Source organism: Ochlerotatus camptorhynchus, unplaced genomic scaffold, assembly GCF_037179485.1.
Source record: "Ochlerotatus camptorhynchus isolate MF236.1 unplaced genomic scaffold, CSIRO-AGI_Acam_v1.1 ptg000244l, whole genome shotgun sequence".
Classification (NCBI taxonomy): domain Eukaryota; kingdom Metazoa; phylum Arthropoda; class Insecta; order Diptera; family Culicidae; genus Ochlerotatus; species Ochlerotatus camptorhynchus.
In genome coordinates, this window is record NW_027040734.1 from 3,945,896 (window position 1) to 3,961,950 (window position 16,055).

At 40.1% G+C, this 16,055-nt stretch overlaps 1 protein-coding gene and 1 pseudogene across 1 annotated transcript in view; one reads left to right on the forward strand and one right to left on the reverse strand.

The window, feature by feature from the left end:
• The window catches only part of LOC135704632 (agrin), a 245,772-nt gene that overhangs the window by 161,370 nt on the left and 68,347 nt on the right, over window positions 1-16,055 (reverse strand). The window lies entirely within an intron of this gene.
• LOC135704594 (heterogeneous nuclear ribonucleoprotein L-like) lies at window positions 12,017-12,740 on the forward strand (annotated as a pseudogene).

Here is a 16,055-nt window from a genome sequence, read left to right on the forward strand (position 1 = left end):
AAAAACCTTTGATAAGCCCCCTGTAGAGCTGGTCGAAGAAAGAATGGCCGCATTATCTGATGTCAATCATACAAGGTCTATAACAGCAGGCAGCTTGCTGGTGTTAGAAGCAGAAATGTTGTAAACATTGCTGCGCAAGTGAATGACGACGTTACGTCAGCACAACATTCCATACTGCGATCAGCAGACGTGACATCACAGGCAACAGCTGTTTCGTGTAAAAAGATAAACTCTTAGGTGAAATACGAACACCATACATTCTACATTCAACTGTGTTATACCAATAAATCAGTTGGGCCAGACCAAGGTGACTACATATAGGTGTTCTAATGTGTCAAATACATGATTCAGCCATGTTGGATTTTGGTATGGGACAGCGACCGAGTTTGTTTACAATTTGTTCTAAAACCGCACTTTCCCCCTCCCCCCCCCAAGCGACCTCCTCGCCTATATAGTGACAAAGCTGTATCACCATTTATATACCCACCATGGGCCAGACCTTGTATGATTGACATCGTGCATTACCCTGACAATTTACAATTCGCCTTCACTCTATTTCTCTTTACTCTTATGGTAAAATCCCATCCACAATCGTTAGTCTGTGTGTGAAACCTGGTGGACATTTCCTTACCTTTTCACTCCTATGAAAATCGCATAAGATACTATCAAGCTTTGTGTGAAGAGATGGTGGCTCGCTGGTTCTATGGTGCACTCAAAAAATTCCACACGTTTGATCGAAGTGTTTAAACACTTGATTTTTTAAATGCACAATCACATTTACTTTTTCACCTTGGTTCAATGTGTTATACACGTCAATTTATAGTGTTTCAAATTTTGAAATGTTGAAAATCTGCATGTACATATATTGCACATTGAATCACACTACTGTTCAAAACAGATGGATTTAAAGTGTTTTGCATTTTAATGCGATGTGAATTGCTTGCTCAGAAAGGTAAACATCGAAAACAAGACTTGTGACTTTATCCTATCAACCCGCCTCATATATGAGAACCACCATGGTACAGTGAGATCGAACGAAGACTCCGGCAGCAGCACACCCCAACAGTCCATGATCAAATCCCAAATTAGACCCATTAAAAAGATATGTGAAAGCTCTGGCCTCTGGCAGTTTTTTTCATATATTTGTCGATTCATTTTTACAGTGGGAAAGCAGAAGTCGATAAAGTAGAATATTGAACTATGATGTGCAAAGCTATTGATATCACCAAATGAGGCACATAGAATCCAAATGTGTCACAATTCAAATCCATAGTGTTCAGGCATGATTCATAGCATAAGATTCACACATGAAATAGATGTGTTTCACAATAATGGCAAAATTAAGTGTGAGACACATGATGATGACGTGGGGAATTTTTTTAGTGTGGAGTGAAGAGATAAGACAAAGTCCGCTAGATTTCATGTACATATTTTCAGATGCTTATGGGATTTTACCAAGGAGTAAAGAGTTGCAGGGTTGTCGTCAACGTCAATGCTTACTGAGCATGCAACCATATATCTGCTTTTCTTTCATAAGAGCTAATGTCGCAAACGTAAACTTTTTCTGCGAATTTCCCGAGAATGAAAAACCGCTCAAGTCAACTAAACGTAAACGGTGTAGAGGGAGACTCCCCTATACGATGGAATTGGTGGCTTACATGGAATGACTTTGCACTACAAGAAATATATGAAAGAAGCCATTGTTTACGTTTTCTACATTGGTCCTTATGAACGCACAGTGTCGATATTACGACAATTTTGTTTTGACAGATCGATAGCCAACTATACCAGTTATACCACTGAGGCAACACAAAAAAGGGGTCAACTCTTAGAAAGTTATTTTGCATGCAGTTCCACATATGTTATGTGCTTACGTCAAGGCGGACTTCCGGCAGCTGCCGGGGCTACTGTTCTTCACCGCCCAGCACAAGTTTTGTGTTCCGCTGGAAGTAAGAAAGCAGAAACTTTCAAAGTTTGCCAAGAAATACATGATTTGGCAAGTGATCTGCTCATGTGGAAAACGGAGCGCGCCGTTCGTGACTACCGGGACTGTAAACGGGGAGATTTACCTCAAGGAGTGTCTACAGAAGCGTCTGCTTCCTCTGTTGAAGCAAAACGAGAGCCCTACGATCTTCTGGCCGGATCTAGCTTCGTGCCACTATTAAAATGTTGTCCTGGAGTGGTACGAAGCCAACAGGGTCACTTTTGTACCCAAGGACATGAACCCCCACCCCCCCAACCACAAACCCACCGGAACTAAGGTTCATCGAAAAATACTGGGCTATTATGAAGCAGGCACTACGGAAGCATCCCAAGGAGGTCAAATCTGTGGAAGACATGAAGAAAAAATGGGTTTCCGTACAGAAGAAGCTGCAGCCAGATGTTGTACAGAACCTAATGAGTGGAGTTGGGCGTAAGGTGCGAGCGTACGGTTATGATATTGAAGTTGATTGAAATAAATTTGCCAAAAGCGTACTAATGGGTTATGCTTTATGGTCAAAAAGTTTGAAAAGAATTGGTCAAACAGGTAGTTTTCTTCAGCGTTTTTCCGTGCTGCAATTTGATGTGGGACACCCTTTAGTGACTAGTGAAAGAATTCCGAACTAAACTTTGCTCAATTAAGAAGGTCTTAGCCTCATGAACAACATTGTATACAACAGCAACTTTGTATCTTGCAAGGATCTCGAGATGTTGACCCTGCATGATTACGAAGTTTATAAGAATGCTAGAGCCACCTAGTGAGAGGTTTCTCAGCTTATCGGTCCACAATTCAAAAGGCTAAGCCTCCTGAACAATATTGCAGAAAACAGCACCGTTGCATACCCAGCATTCACACGAAATTCATAAGAATTTCTATCCCAACTGTCCTCAATTCAAAAGGTCTTAGCTTAATGAACAACATTGTAGAAAACAACAACTTTGTATCTAACAAGGATCTTGAGATGTCGACCCTGCATGTACATGAAATGTATAAGAATACTAGTGCCACCTAGTGGGAGAAAGCTGAACTAAACTGTCCACGACTCAAAAGGTCTTGGCCTCCTGAACAACATTGCAGAAAACAGTAACTTTGTTTATAGCCTGGATCATGAGATATTGCAAGTACACAAATTTCACATGAACAGTAGAGTTACCTAGTCAGAGAATTCTGAACTAAACAACATTGCAGAAGACTACATATATCTATCCAGCACATAGAGTAGAGCACTATTTCGGCCTAAGCGCACATTTTGGGCCTATCAAGCAGAAAACATCAAATAATTCCATGATTTCTGCATTAACAGGTAAATAATGCGTTTGGTACGATTAGTTCAAATGTTACCGAACGAAGTCATTAAGAACGCGTGATATGAATGTTTGCACCCAATATTCTCAAATACAAATGAAGCGCTCCGACCGAATCAATCTTTATCTTCATCTGATAGGCCGAAGTAAATTAATTGGCGTTTCAATGCGTTAGGCCGAGTTTGGCGTCCAGAAGCAGTGTTAGACTTTTAACAATATCTTAACAATTTGTTTCTCTTTATCAAATCTTACGGTACGTACGGAAAGCAGGGTTACTTCCACTCACTTCGCTATAAAAAATGTTTTTCGGAATTATGGAATCATTGCATGGTATTATGAAAGTTTATACTTATCAGAAACATGAAGAGGTGGGAAAGTATGTATTTGACACATAAAACTTGTCAATTTTGCTTTCAGTGCCTCACAATCAGCTAATTTATGACTCGTGATCGTTCACTCAGAGTGAGCGCTCACGAATCGTAAAATCGCTGATTGTGACGCACTGAAAACAATAATGACAGGTTTTATGTGGCAAACACCTAGTTTACAACCTTATAGTGTGACTTACAACTACTAACTATCATTATAATATCAAATGATTTCATGATTCTGAAAAACTATTTTTTTATAGCAAGTGAGTGACGGAAAGGTAAATAAATTTGGAAGCCATTATAAATAATAACATTCCATTTGGTGCTAAACTACGCTAGATTAAGTAACACTTAGTTTTTTTTTATCTTTATTTTAGAGATTTTTAGCCTTAGGCTAGTAAGACTAAGTGCGGGTTGTGCTTAATAGGCCGGAAATGGGGTAGTTAACCCTATCACGAGAGCATTATTTAATAAAAGTTGATAAAACAAAGTGTTCTACTAACACCACCTAGTGAGTCAATTCCGAGCTAAATGATTTACCATTTTCAAGAGATTTTTCCAATATTTGGTGAAGACATGTTTAACTTTTGAGTTCAAGTTTTTCGACAGTAATCAAAAATATAACTGATCTATAATTAGACCACTGGACGTTAATGGGTTAAAGATTTGAATGCCTCCAAGACCAAGTCAACTTCCAAGTCAAGCTATTCAAATGGAATCTATTTGGTTGAAGTCATGTGGTCGTCAAATGAGTAAATAGTTATGTTTTGAAAAAAAAAACAACAGATGAAAGTAAAAAGAAATCGATGACCCAACTACAATCATTCGTCCGTGGTTGCTAATTCTTCATTACCAGATCACCTGTAATTACACAGAGGTTCTACAGATGATGCTTGTGACTAGATATCATCTTCAATGTTTAAAAACTGGTGATCTCAAACTTTATAAAAGGCTGTAAATACTGTATTTACTCGACACATTGATTAGTTTGTAACTTTTTAGCGTGTTGGTTAAAATTGATGAAATTTCAACTGAAACTAGCTAAGAGTGTACTAGTTAACAGTTGTTTACGCTCGCAGAATTTCATCACAATCTGTCAAGTGGTTATCGAGATGGCATCGGAGCAAGAGCAGATCCGCCAAAAAATCGTCGTGGAAAATCCGACTGCATCCTACAGATGGATCGGGAAACACCTGGGAATCCATCATTCGATGCTTTCCCGGGTTGTGAAGTCATTCACGGAGACCCAGACGACCGAACGGTGGGCAGGCTATGGCAGAATACCGAAGACAGCTGACCAGGAAGGTGTTGAGTCTGTTCAAGCGTTCGCCGAATCGTTCGATCCGCGATGTGGCGAAGAAGGTGGATGTTTCGATCTGGTTTGTCCAAAAACGATTAAACGTACTGGCATCCATGTCTACAAGGTTTGACAGGCACCTTACCGGAACGACAGACAAAACACGGTGGCCAAAACTCGCGCCAGGAAGATGTACCGGGAGTGGCTAACGAAACCCAGCTAGGTGGCATCCCTATCTTGTTTGCCTTACCTTGAAAGGAGCTAACATCGCTGCGGGCCCGCAAATTGTGGGCCCCACTGACAGCTCATAATTTGTAAACAAATAGAAGATTCAATCCAGAATTTAAAAAAAGGCGTGACTGATATTATGGATATTCTTAATATTTTTGCTTACATTCTGTGAAAAATAAACTTAGGTCTCATAAAATATTATTTTCTGATTTTCTACCACGAAGTCAACCATTTATATGGCATAAAAGGGAAAATAATTTCATTTGATAAAAATAAGACAATTCAGTCACGCCATTTTTGCAGTTCACACTGGAATTGTGACGTTTCAAATGTTGGTTTCAATAACATGGCGGCATGCCTTTTTTTTTCCTTTATTAAAGAGACTTTCAGCCTTGGGCTGGTTCGTCTCTCTGGCGGCATGCCACCCAGCTGACGAAACCGAGGTGCGGCGGCGACGAGACTTACATCAAACCGGATACAAAGCAGTTGCCGGGGCAAGAGTTTTACCGTTTTACGTTGCCACATCACGGATGGCCGTTCATGTGGAAAAGTTCACCAAAAAGTTCTTGGTTTGGCATAAAGAGCCTGAATTTATAAAGAGACGACATCTTATATATTTGACAGGTCTTCTGCTCGATTGGAATGACTTTTCCTATGACTCTAACAGACTTGCTTGTTCCAATTTTGACATGTCGCCTCTTTATAAATTTAGGCTCTTTAGTTTGGCAAATCTACCGGGACGAGTGCCTCCAGAAGCGCCTATTACCCTTCCTGCAGTCTCACGGAGGTGAAACGCTGTTTAGGCCGGATTTGGCATCCTGCCACTATTTACGTGCGGCCGGTGCTAGACTGGTACAGAGACAACAATTTTGTTTTTATACCAAAAGACGTCAACCCACTGAACTCGCCGGAACTTCGCCCGATTGAGAATTTTTGGGTCATCATGAAGATCAGACTACGTAAAACACCTATGGTTTTGGAGAAAGAGCTGGCTTTGAAGAAACAGTGGGTAAAGGTACCAAAAGATGTTGGCTTCACCATTGCTCCAGAAATGCGGGCATCCGATTATGGAGCAGAGATCCGAAAAAGCAATGAAGTAGAAACTTACCCATAATGTTGTAATTTCAAAGTTTGAAGAAAATCCGTCTTAGAATAAATTTTTGGCGCCCATTTTTGTGTGTCTCACATTTTTCGAGTACAGTCTTTACCAGTGCCGACCACGTTCGAATGTAGGTCAATGGAGGAATAGTTAGGAATGTGTGTACACTCACTTTGATGGAAACCGAGAAATCACCAAGATCTTGTTGGGTGAAAGGATAGTTTCGGTAAATTTAGGACTTCAGGAAAATTTCGAGAAACTTTTGAATTAAAAATGAAAATTTCTAGAATTTCCGAGAACTCCTTAAAACTTTAGAAAACTTCTAAAATATCTTGGAAACTTTATAGAAGTCCAAAGATTTTCAGGGAAGTTTGAATATTTCAAGGACAGTTCCATTTATTTAAGGGCAGTTCCAAGAACTTAAGGAGAATAACTCAGGGCAGTCTAAAGAGCACAAGAGAAGACCAAAAAGCCTAAGGGAAGTTCAATTAACGTTACATAAGTTCTGAGAAACTCAAGGAGCTTAATAAATGTTCCGAGATCTTCAGGCCATCTGGTTTTTCTGTCTCGATGACTGTGCTCCGATAGGCATCAGTGCACAGTGGTCCAGAATACAGATTTAGGTGGAATGATGTGTTTTGAGCCTGAAATTGAAACTTTAGACTTAAAGTTTCTTGTACAAAGTTGTTCCTTATAGTTAGGCCCTCATTTTTATGACAATGAATTCTAGAGTGGTTCTTATTATCATTAGAATCAAAAATCTTAGAAGAGGGTAGGTGGATAGTTCCGTTAGAGTACGGCAGTATGAAAATTGAATAGAAGTTGAAAATGAGCGAAGGGCCATTAATGCGACAGTTTTTAAAGATAGACGCACATCTTTTGCCTAACCCGTACGATGTACGTGGAGACTTGAAGTATGTCTCCAAGTCTACAGGCAAAAAATGTGCGTCCCTCTTTTGCTCATAAACTAACTGCGGCTGTGGAATAGTTCTAGCGACGTTTTCATCACTACCTAAAGCCCCACGTTGCGAGAGCATTTCCAGTCGATGGTGTTGGGTAAAGAAGAATTGCATTATAACACACTGGAACGTACTCATCGATATATCCGGGTGCACATTCCCGATGCTTATTTTTCTCTCGCAAACCCGTCGTCGTCAAACGGCAAAAAAGGGCAATTTTGTGATACGGAATTTTCACTGAACATAAGCCGTGAATTCCACCACACCCAACTGCGAAATACGTTCAGAAGCACTTTTTTTTTTGTTAATTTATTTATTTCTACAGGCTCAATCGAATAAACTTCACAGAGCCAAATTTTCTTTTGTGTTATTAATGTCTTAAATCTATAGTTAAAATCTAAAGTTAAAGGAATTGAACCGAGTACTCGTGGTCGTCTCGATGTTTGTGGAGATTTACAGTTTCATGGATGGGGAGCGGGAAAAGGAGGTTTGAAAGGTTATCAGAAGCACTTTTGGTACACTTTAGATATCAATTTAGTTCGAAAATTCTTAATTTAAAAAAAAAAGTTGCAAGCGAGCCAACAGCTGTCGAGCTCTTTCATGCACCTTGCAGTTTAACTGGGTTTAACTAAGAATCACCTGCGTCACTTATCTGATGATTGATAACCAATCAACAAACGGCACAAATCAAAAGAAACAAGCTAAAACTAATCCCAACAGCTCTTCTTTCAATTACCATTGAGCTGATTAGGAGCAATATCGAACATTTATGCAATGTAACTTCGATCCAAATATTCCTTTGCAAACCAAAGATGATGTTAATTATGCTCTTGAATTTCTGAATACTTCAATAGTTGAAGCAAGAGCTGCCTCAGTACCGAAATGCGAGGTTAAATTCGATTCAATTATAAAAGACGATGATCTTCAGCTCTTGATCAGTTTGAAAAATGTCCACAGGAGGCAAAATTAAAGAACACGCGATCCTGCCATGAAAGTTATGTGGGGGAGTATGCAAAAACAAATTAAAAAGCGATTTTCTGCCTTGACGAACAAAACTTTTGAAAACAATGCTTCAAAATTAGACCCAAGTTCCAAACCCTTTTGGAATCGCACAAAATTTTTGAAAAAACCTTAAAAACCCATTCCAGCGCTTAAAGAAGGTGGTAAAATTTTGATCACAAATTTGGAAAAAAGCTCAGAAACTTGCTAAGGAATTCGAGAGGTCCCATAATTTCAGTTTGGGTCTTACTAGTCCTATTAAGAATCAGGTTGCTCGGAATTTTCTGAATATTTTCTCTCGGGAAAACATTTTTGATGATTCCTGGGGGACTGATTTGGACGAAGTAGGATCTATAACTAAAAAGTTTCAAAATATGAATGCTCCAGGTGATGATGGAATTTTCTATACTCTCTGAGAGCCCCTTGTCAGATGTTTCCACTTGGCATACTTTCCTGATAAATAGGAAAATGCAAAAGTAGTTCCAAAAGAAGCTGGAAAAAATCCAGCTGAAGCTTCTAGCTACCGTCCAATAAGCGTGCTCTCATCAATACGTAAACTTTTTGAAAAGATAATTTTGAATAGAATGATGCTTCACATCAATACGAACTCGATTTTTGCAGATGAGCAGTTTGGATTTCGCCATGGGCATTCCACTACTCATCAACTCTTAAGAGTTGAGGCTGCTCAACTGGCGTTGCTCTTTTAAACATAGAAAAAGATTCAACAGTGTTTGGCATGAAGGTTTGATTGCTGAATTGAAAAAGTTTAATTTTCCACTCTTTATTATGAAAACAGTTCTAAATTATTTTTACTGACAGGACTCTGTAGGTAAACTCTCAAAATTCAAAATCTGATCGACTACCTGTTAAAGCTGGAGTTCCTGAGGGTAGCACACTTGGACCTATAGTGTATAACATTTTCACCTGATTTTCCTGCGGTTTGCCACAAATCATTGTTATTTGATGACACAGGCAGTTCCGCTAAAAGAAGAAGTCTTCGTGATATTTGAAGCAGATTGCAGAAAAGTTTAGATATTTTATCTTCTTATTTACAATAATGGAAGATTTCTCCCAACGCTTCCAAAACTCAACTTATAATATTTACACATAAGCCTAGAGCTTCGTTTTTGAAACCTAGTAGTTGTCACTATGAACGGAGTTCCAATTTCTTGGTCGATTAGTACTGGACCAAAAATTAACTTTTAAAAATCACATTGAATCCATTCAAACCAAATCCATCAGCATTTTCAGTATTTCATACAACATGATGAATCATTTTATTAAGTCCAATAAACTCTCACAGGTCCGAAAACGAAACTTCCATGCACGCTGCGGGACAAAACCAACAACCAAAATCGGCAGAAGCCCGTTTTAATCAAGCTGGGGCTGGTCTACTTCAGCAACAAACCACGTCAAAAACAAGCGCCTTTGTTTGGTAATTATTTCAATCATATCCCGGTTGAAAAGCAAACGAAAAAAAACGCCAAAAACGATTTAGATTCAAGATCAAGCAAAGAAAACCTGTGCTAAGCGATTATCAATATAAAGCGTTTAGTTACAATCGAGCTAACGGAATAGGCGTACTCTGCTTTCGAAGCCCCCCAAAGCGGAGTTTGGAAGTCGGTGGTGGTAACTGTTTGACGGAAATAATGAATAAATGAGGAAAAAAACTAGTTTCAAGATGGATTAAAATCTGGTAATTAGCAAGTATTAAGGCCCTCCCCTCTGGCGCATCTCCGGGGGGCACGATGGAAGCGTTTAATCGGATCCCATTCCAAAGAGTTTTTATTTGCTTTGAAAGGCGGTTGGTTGCAACGGTTGATTGAATTACGATGGCGACTCATCTCGGACTAAACAGGTTGCCCAGAGTGGGTGGGCTTAAGAGCGGTGGGAGCCAGAAATGGGATGGCGATGTGGTAAGAACATACCCCGAGAAGGAACTGGTTCGGAACTAGGTCAAGGTCATTTGATAATGCTTTTGCATGCTGACTGACTGTCTGACGGTGATGGTCAATGGTACGTTTTTAGATGTGCTGTCACCCGGTTATGCAATCTTTTTGAACTCCTCTCTGTTCAATGATTCGGTCCTTATTATTTCGTTAGTATAAATGATATACACATCTAGTCCTGATACATATCTATTTATGATTTTCGGCTGGAAATGGAATTACACATCGCAAAGTTTCAATACTCAGCATCTTTGAACTATTGGAGTGTTGGAAGTTGGTGACCTGCTCATTTTAATAATCTAAAATTGTTTTGTTGATGCAAGCTAAATATGGATACTTCAGTTAATTTTATTAATTTTTTCATAAAATTTAGCTGAAACCTTGGTTAAATTTTAAGCCAAAAATTCAGTTTGATCATAGGGTAGAGCGCAATTTCGTCGTAATCGCTCATTTCCGTTCTATCGATCCGAAATGATCAATAATATCAATGATTTCAAAGTCCACAAATCAACAACAGGTTTGTTATAATGCGTTAGTTAATTAGCTACATCATAAATCCTATTAGATCGCATTGTATGAATATTTTCGCTGATTGTTCTCAAAACAAAAGAAGTGCTCCTAGTGAATCCCCTTTTTCTACGTTTATAATGTCGTTAGGACGGAATTGACACTCGTAGAACGAATTTAGAATCAATAGGCAGTATTAGATTTTAAACAATATCTAAACAATGTGTTATTCTTTATTAAACCCAACGTACGTATGGAAAGGTGACAAAACTTAGAAGTCATCTTCAAACCCGATGAAAAAAAGGGAGTGGTAAAGCGCAGGATTTTCAGCAAAACGCACCAGTTGCCATTTTTAATGTAAACCGAGATTATCAGCAATCGTTTATTTGCAGAGCACTCGGCTGTGCAAACCTCGGCAATAAACAACCATGATTCGGCAAATCTTAGGTTGATCCAGATTACATAAACCACGATGCTTTTAGAATCAAAATAAGCTCCAAATAAACTGTACCAAAACATCATCCTCTGTTTGAATTAAACCTTAGACTATTCAATTCGAATCATCGAAATCGTTTTTTCGAATGATATCTCTACAGGATGGAAACGGTGAAATACGTAATGCTCTCTGGATGATTGTCATCCTAAATTGAAATGCATTTGGTATTGGTTCAGTCCACGGGGTGGTCACTCTACACACTTATTTTGCGCCAACTTTTTTCTCAGTGTGCCTCAGTGTGCCGCAGCTGTGCCGGTAGTGTCGAGAAGTCATTGAACTGACTTTTGTTTGCTTGTGAATAATGCCTTGTTGGGCAACCCGGTATTTAACCAGCTTACTATTGTTTTGTTATTCAATATTACAGCCGAGGTCGGTAGGATTTTTCTGAGGCATAAAAATCTCTGGTAACGTCTTCCTTCGGAAGGGAAGTACAGCCGTTGGTCGCAGCCCAAGTGTCTTTTGAATGGGTGCGATATCCTACGCAGGTGTGGAAGCTGCCTTCCTGCACATTCAATTGTCGTCAATGGATGGCAATCGATGTCCGTCGGTGATTGGTACTAAATTTGCGGAACAGAGACCGACGTTAAATAAAGGAAAGAAGAAGTTGGGACCTGTTGGGACTACACATTGGAAGCAGCCGTCTCCAAGGATGCCTGGAACGGACAAGCCCCGTTGCCACACGATGCTACCCCGTACAACGACCGTCAACCATGGTCCTTAACCAGCCCTTCTGGGAGCCCGCGAAGGAAACGGATTTGCACCGAATTTTTCACCGCTCGAGCTTCATTTATCGGAAAACTGGAAATCAACACCGGTCGGAACACACATCGGACTGATGAAGGACGCACCGCTGACCCAAAACGGACCAGCTAACTTCATTCAACCGGCACAGCAACAGGGCGCAGTGATGATGGTCTACGGACTCGATAACAACACAGCCAACACCAATAAGCTGTTCAATCTGTTCTGCCTGTACGGAAATGTTGTCAGTTCCTGAATACCAAAGAGGGTACCGCCATGGTCCAGATTGGAGACACCATCGCAGTCGAACGCAGCATCCAGCACTTGAACAACATTCCAATCGGAAATGATGGTAGCCAAATTCAGATTGCATTTTCCAAGCAGAACTGCTACACCCTGCCGGACAATTCGATCTGCTTCAAGGACTACAGCGCCTGCAAGAACAATCGCTTCCTTTCGTTGACCCAGGCCAGCAAAAATCGCATTCAGCCACCGACCAAGATTCTTCACTTCTGCAATACCCCACCCGGTATGTTCGAGGATTTGCTGCTGATTGCATTTACCACCAAGGACTGGCACCCGTCGCAAGTGCGTATGATTTTCCGCTTTAATCGGAACGTTCCTCCTTCGGATTGAACGCCATCATGACGTGCAACCACAGCACGATCGATCACAAAGGGACACAATTTCCGTTCATTATGAAGCTCTGCTTCTCCTCATCCAAGACGATGAACGGTGCTTGGAGCAACGAGAACATCGAAAACATGGGCATGGGCATGGAACCAGCACCTGGCAACCAAATGTGACGGACGGCTGTCTCAAATCCGAACACGATGAACCAATGTAAGATGGAGTCCATGTCCTTAGATGGAAAGTAAAAGTAACGACGTAACTCGTTCGTCAGCTCTCACCCCACCATCAACGATCATCATCGTCATCGTCAGCACCATCGAAGACCACACATACACACGAAGACCCCCCCCCCCCCACCCCCCATGTAATGTGCTTTCCAGTTTGATTCGAGACTACACGGCGGAAGATCGATCTTTATAACATCCACTTATTGAGAAGAGAAAACATTGAAACAATATCAATGCTAAATTTAAGGCGCAGTCAAATATCCGTCAAGACATAACCTAAATAACTAGGGCTACACGAATTAGCGATGCAGCTACCACGGCTGTGGCTGCTTCCAATGCTTCTGATAATCAGTCTCCTGTAAAATTCGTCAAAAGAATGTTGTAGGAGGCAGACCAGCAGCAGCAGCAACATTGGAAGCAGCCGCAACCGTGGGAGCTGCATAGCTAGTTCGTGTAGCCGTGGCCGGAAACCTCGGTCCAGTCACGATACCGCAGGAAATGTGGACGCGACTGCCGTCACCTGGAGTAAGGATTTCGATAACGGAGTGTTGCTATGCAAGCGATTGCCCTGATTTCTTCATGCTGGGTGGTCAGAATGATTGTTCGCAGTCCTTCGCGAAATGTAGCTAGTTTTTCGGACACGCATCAGCATGTGCGCTGAGAATTATATTTAGTAGAATCCATGGCGAGACCTAGTGAAGATTCACGGTTGTGTTAAAAAAAAAATATATTATGTTGTGGCAACATTAATAACAAATTTTGACACATGCATACTGCGCAGGCGCAGAAAAAGTTCAGTGTTGACAGTAACTTAGAGATCAGAAAATTTGTAACCATGGGTGCCAGACAGTGCCAATGACTGTGTTCAGGTGTGCCCAATTTTGTTTTTGGCACACTCCGCACAGATCAACCCCTTGGTTCAGCCCCATGACGCAAATCATCCAAAACGATGGTGTAAATTAAAGAGACTGAATTGGGTAAAGAGGCGACAACTTATCCATTTGACAGGTCTGCTGCTCGATTGGAATAAGTTTTCCTATGGCTTTGACAGATAATCGATTGTTCCAATTTTGACAAGTCGCCTCTTTATAAATTCAGGCTCTTTAGTGTAAATAATTCTATCGATCGTCATTTGCTCATCTGAGCTGACAAACGAGGTGGAAACATAGTCATCGCTATCAGAGGTGGTACGAACAATGGTAAAGCGTCGAAACTGAAGATTGTCTATTTCGTGGTGGAGACAGTTTCCTCTAGGCTATTTAATATGGAATGAAACAAATCTAATTTAATGCTGTTGCATGTCATACTATTCTTGAATTTTTATCCACTAATTCAATTGTCAAAAAAATATCCTTTATTTGGATGACAGACATATGGATGTTCATCATCTGATGATGAATTCAACCATAAGACAATCATCCGAAATTATAAAGCATATGGTTAATGTGCTGTTTAAATCTGTGCTTTTTTGCTGGCACCAGTGTACTAGCAATGTACTTAAAAGTAGCCAGCATAATGTAAACAGGTCGTCAGCATCTACCATCATGAGATTTCAGGAACAACTGAAATTCGGTCTAGTTGGTTGAGATTGTTGAGCTAGTGAACTGGCAAAAGTGTAAACAGTCTATAAAGGAAACGAGCAATGCAATAATCAATCGAAGTATTGCGGATGTTTTCATTCAGTGTAGGAGTAAAGTGTTGTAAAGTTGTCGTCAACGCGAATGGGTTCACGAATACTTGGCAGTGGTGTTGAGTACTTGGCAGTGATGAAGTCTGTAAGTAGTAGACGAAATACGCGGATCTGTTCAAAGAGCAATTAGAACGGAATTAAAAGTAAATAAATCAACACTCTCAAAAAGCTCTTCATAAAGCAATTTCGGTAAGAGGCTCAACAAAATTAAAATATTGAATATAATGTTATCAAATTAATTTTGAAGGTTATAACTAAGAGTACATTTCACGTCCCTAAGTTATAAAGCGCAAGTAGCTCTAAATCTTTCAATTTAACAATAACAGTGAAAGCTATGATATTTGTGATATTGATTTATAAGGCTAGCATGTTACAAAAAGGTCAATTAAATTTACAAAATTATCAGGTCTTTTGATGACCACCGCAGTATAGATTTTCGTTAGTTCAAAAATACGGCGCCAAGAAATCAAAATTTACGAAAATTTAACTTAGCTTTTAATTTAAAAAAATAGTAATGAATCTACAAAATTTGCCTCAAAAATATATTTTTTCAAGTTCGAAAAACTCTATATGCCTTTCATCCAAACTCGCTCTTTTCCATGACTAAAACAAAATCAATATGTGGGATACTTACATTCAGCATGACGTCTTGAAAACTTAGATTACCAATATCATGGCAGGATCGCCAATGTGATATCCCCAGGATCATCGGTAAAAATGCCAATCAAAACAGTGCGCTTTATTGATTTAGATTATCAAAACACACCATCTTTATTCAACCTTCCGTCGCCTTCGACCGTTAATCCCTAAAGTTGCAAAATCTCACGATTTTCACGAGAGCGTACGTACACGCAAACCAAAAATCTATTACAATGAATGTTAGTTCCGTTTCCTATCATCCTCTGTTCATGAACATCGCAACGAATGTTAGCAATTGACCATGCAGGCGATGTAATGGTTTTTTGTCTTTTTTATATCGTGTTCTATCTACACTTTGGACTATACCAGTAAGTTTGTAGAACGACGTACATTGTAGAAAATTGTAGAACGACGCACACACTTGCCTCGAATCTCTCCAGCAGAAAAAGCATACGAAATCAAGTATGCGAGAAAATGAGCGCTTCATGTTTGCTTTTAGGCTATCCATATTCAGAAGCATGGAGAGAGCAGTGGAGAAAGCACAGGTCTGTTAATCGCAACGTTCGTGGTTCGAGTCCAGTCCGCAATCTGATTCCTGTTTTTTTCGACATAACTAATTGACCTCACTGATACACTCTACATTTTTCGGTCTCCAATTTTCTTGCATTGGACCGCAGCTAGGTATATCGCATCCTCGGTTCATGCGGTCTCCACTAACATCCTCTGATGATGAATCCCACATAATTGTAAGCGAATCTTACATCCACCGGTTGAGTGTAGCCAAAGGAAAAGACCAAAGCGTAATAACACGAATCTCACCATTGACAATCACCATACCAGAGCTGGTAAATATCATGGCCGTCATGTGACGATGAGAAAACAGGTTCTTTCACTATCGCGAGACGAAACTACCTATCATTAGCTTTCTTGTC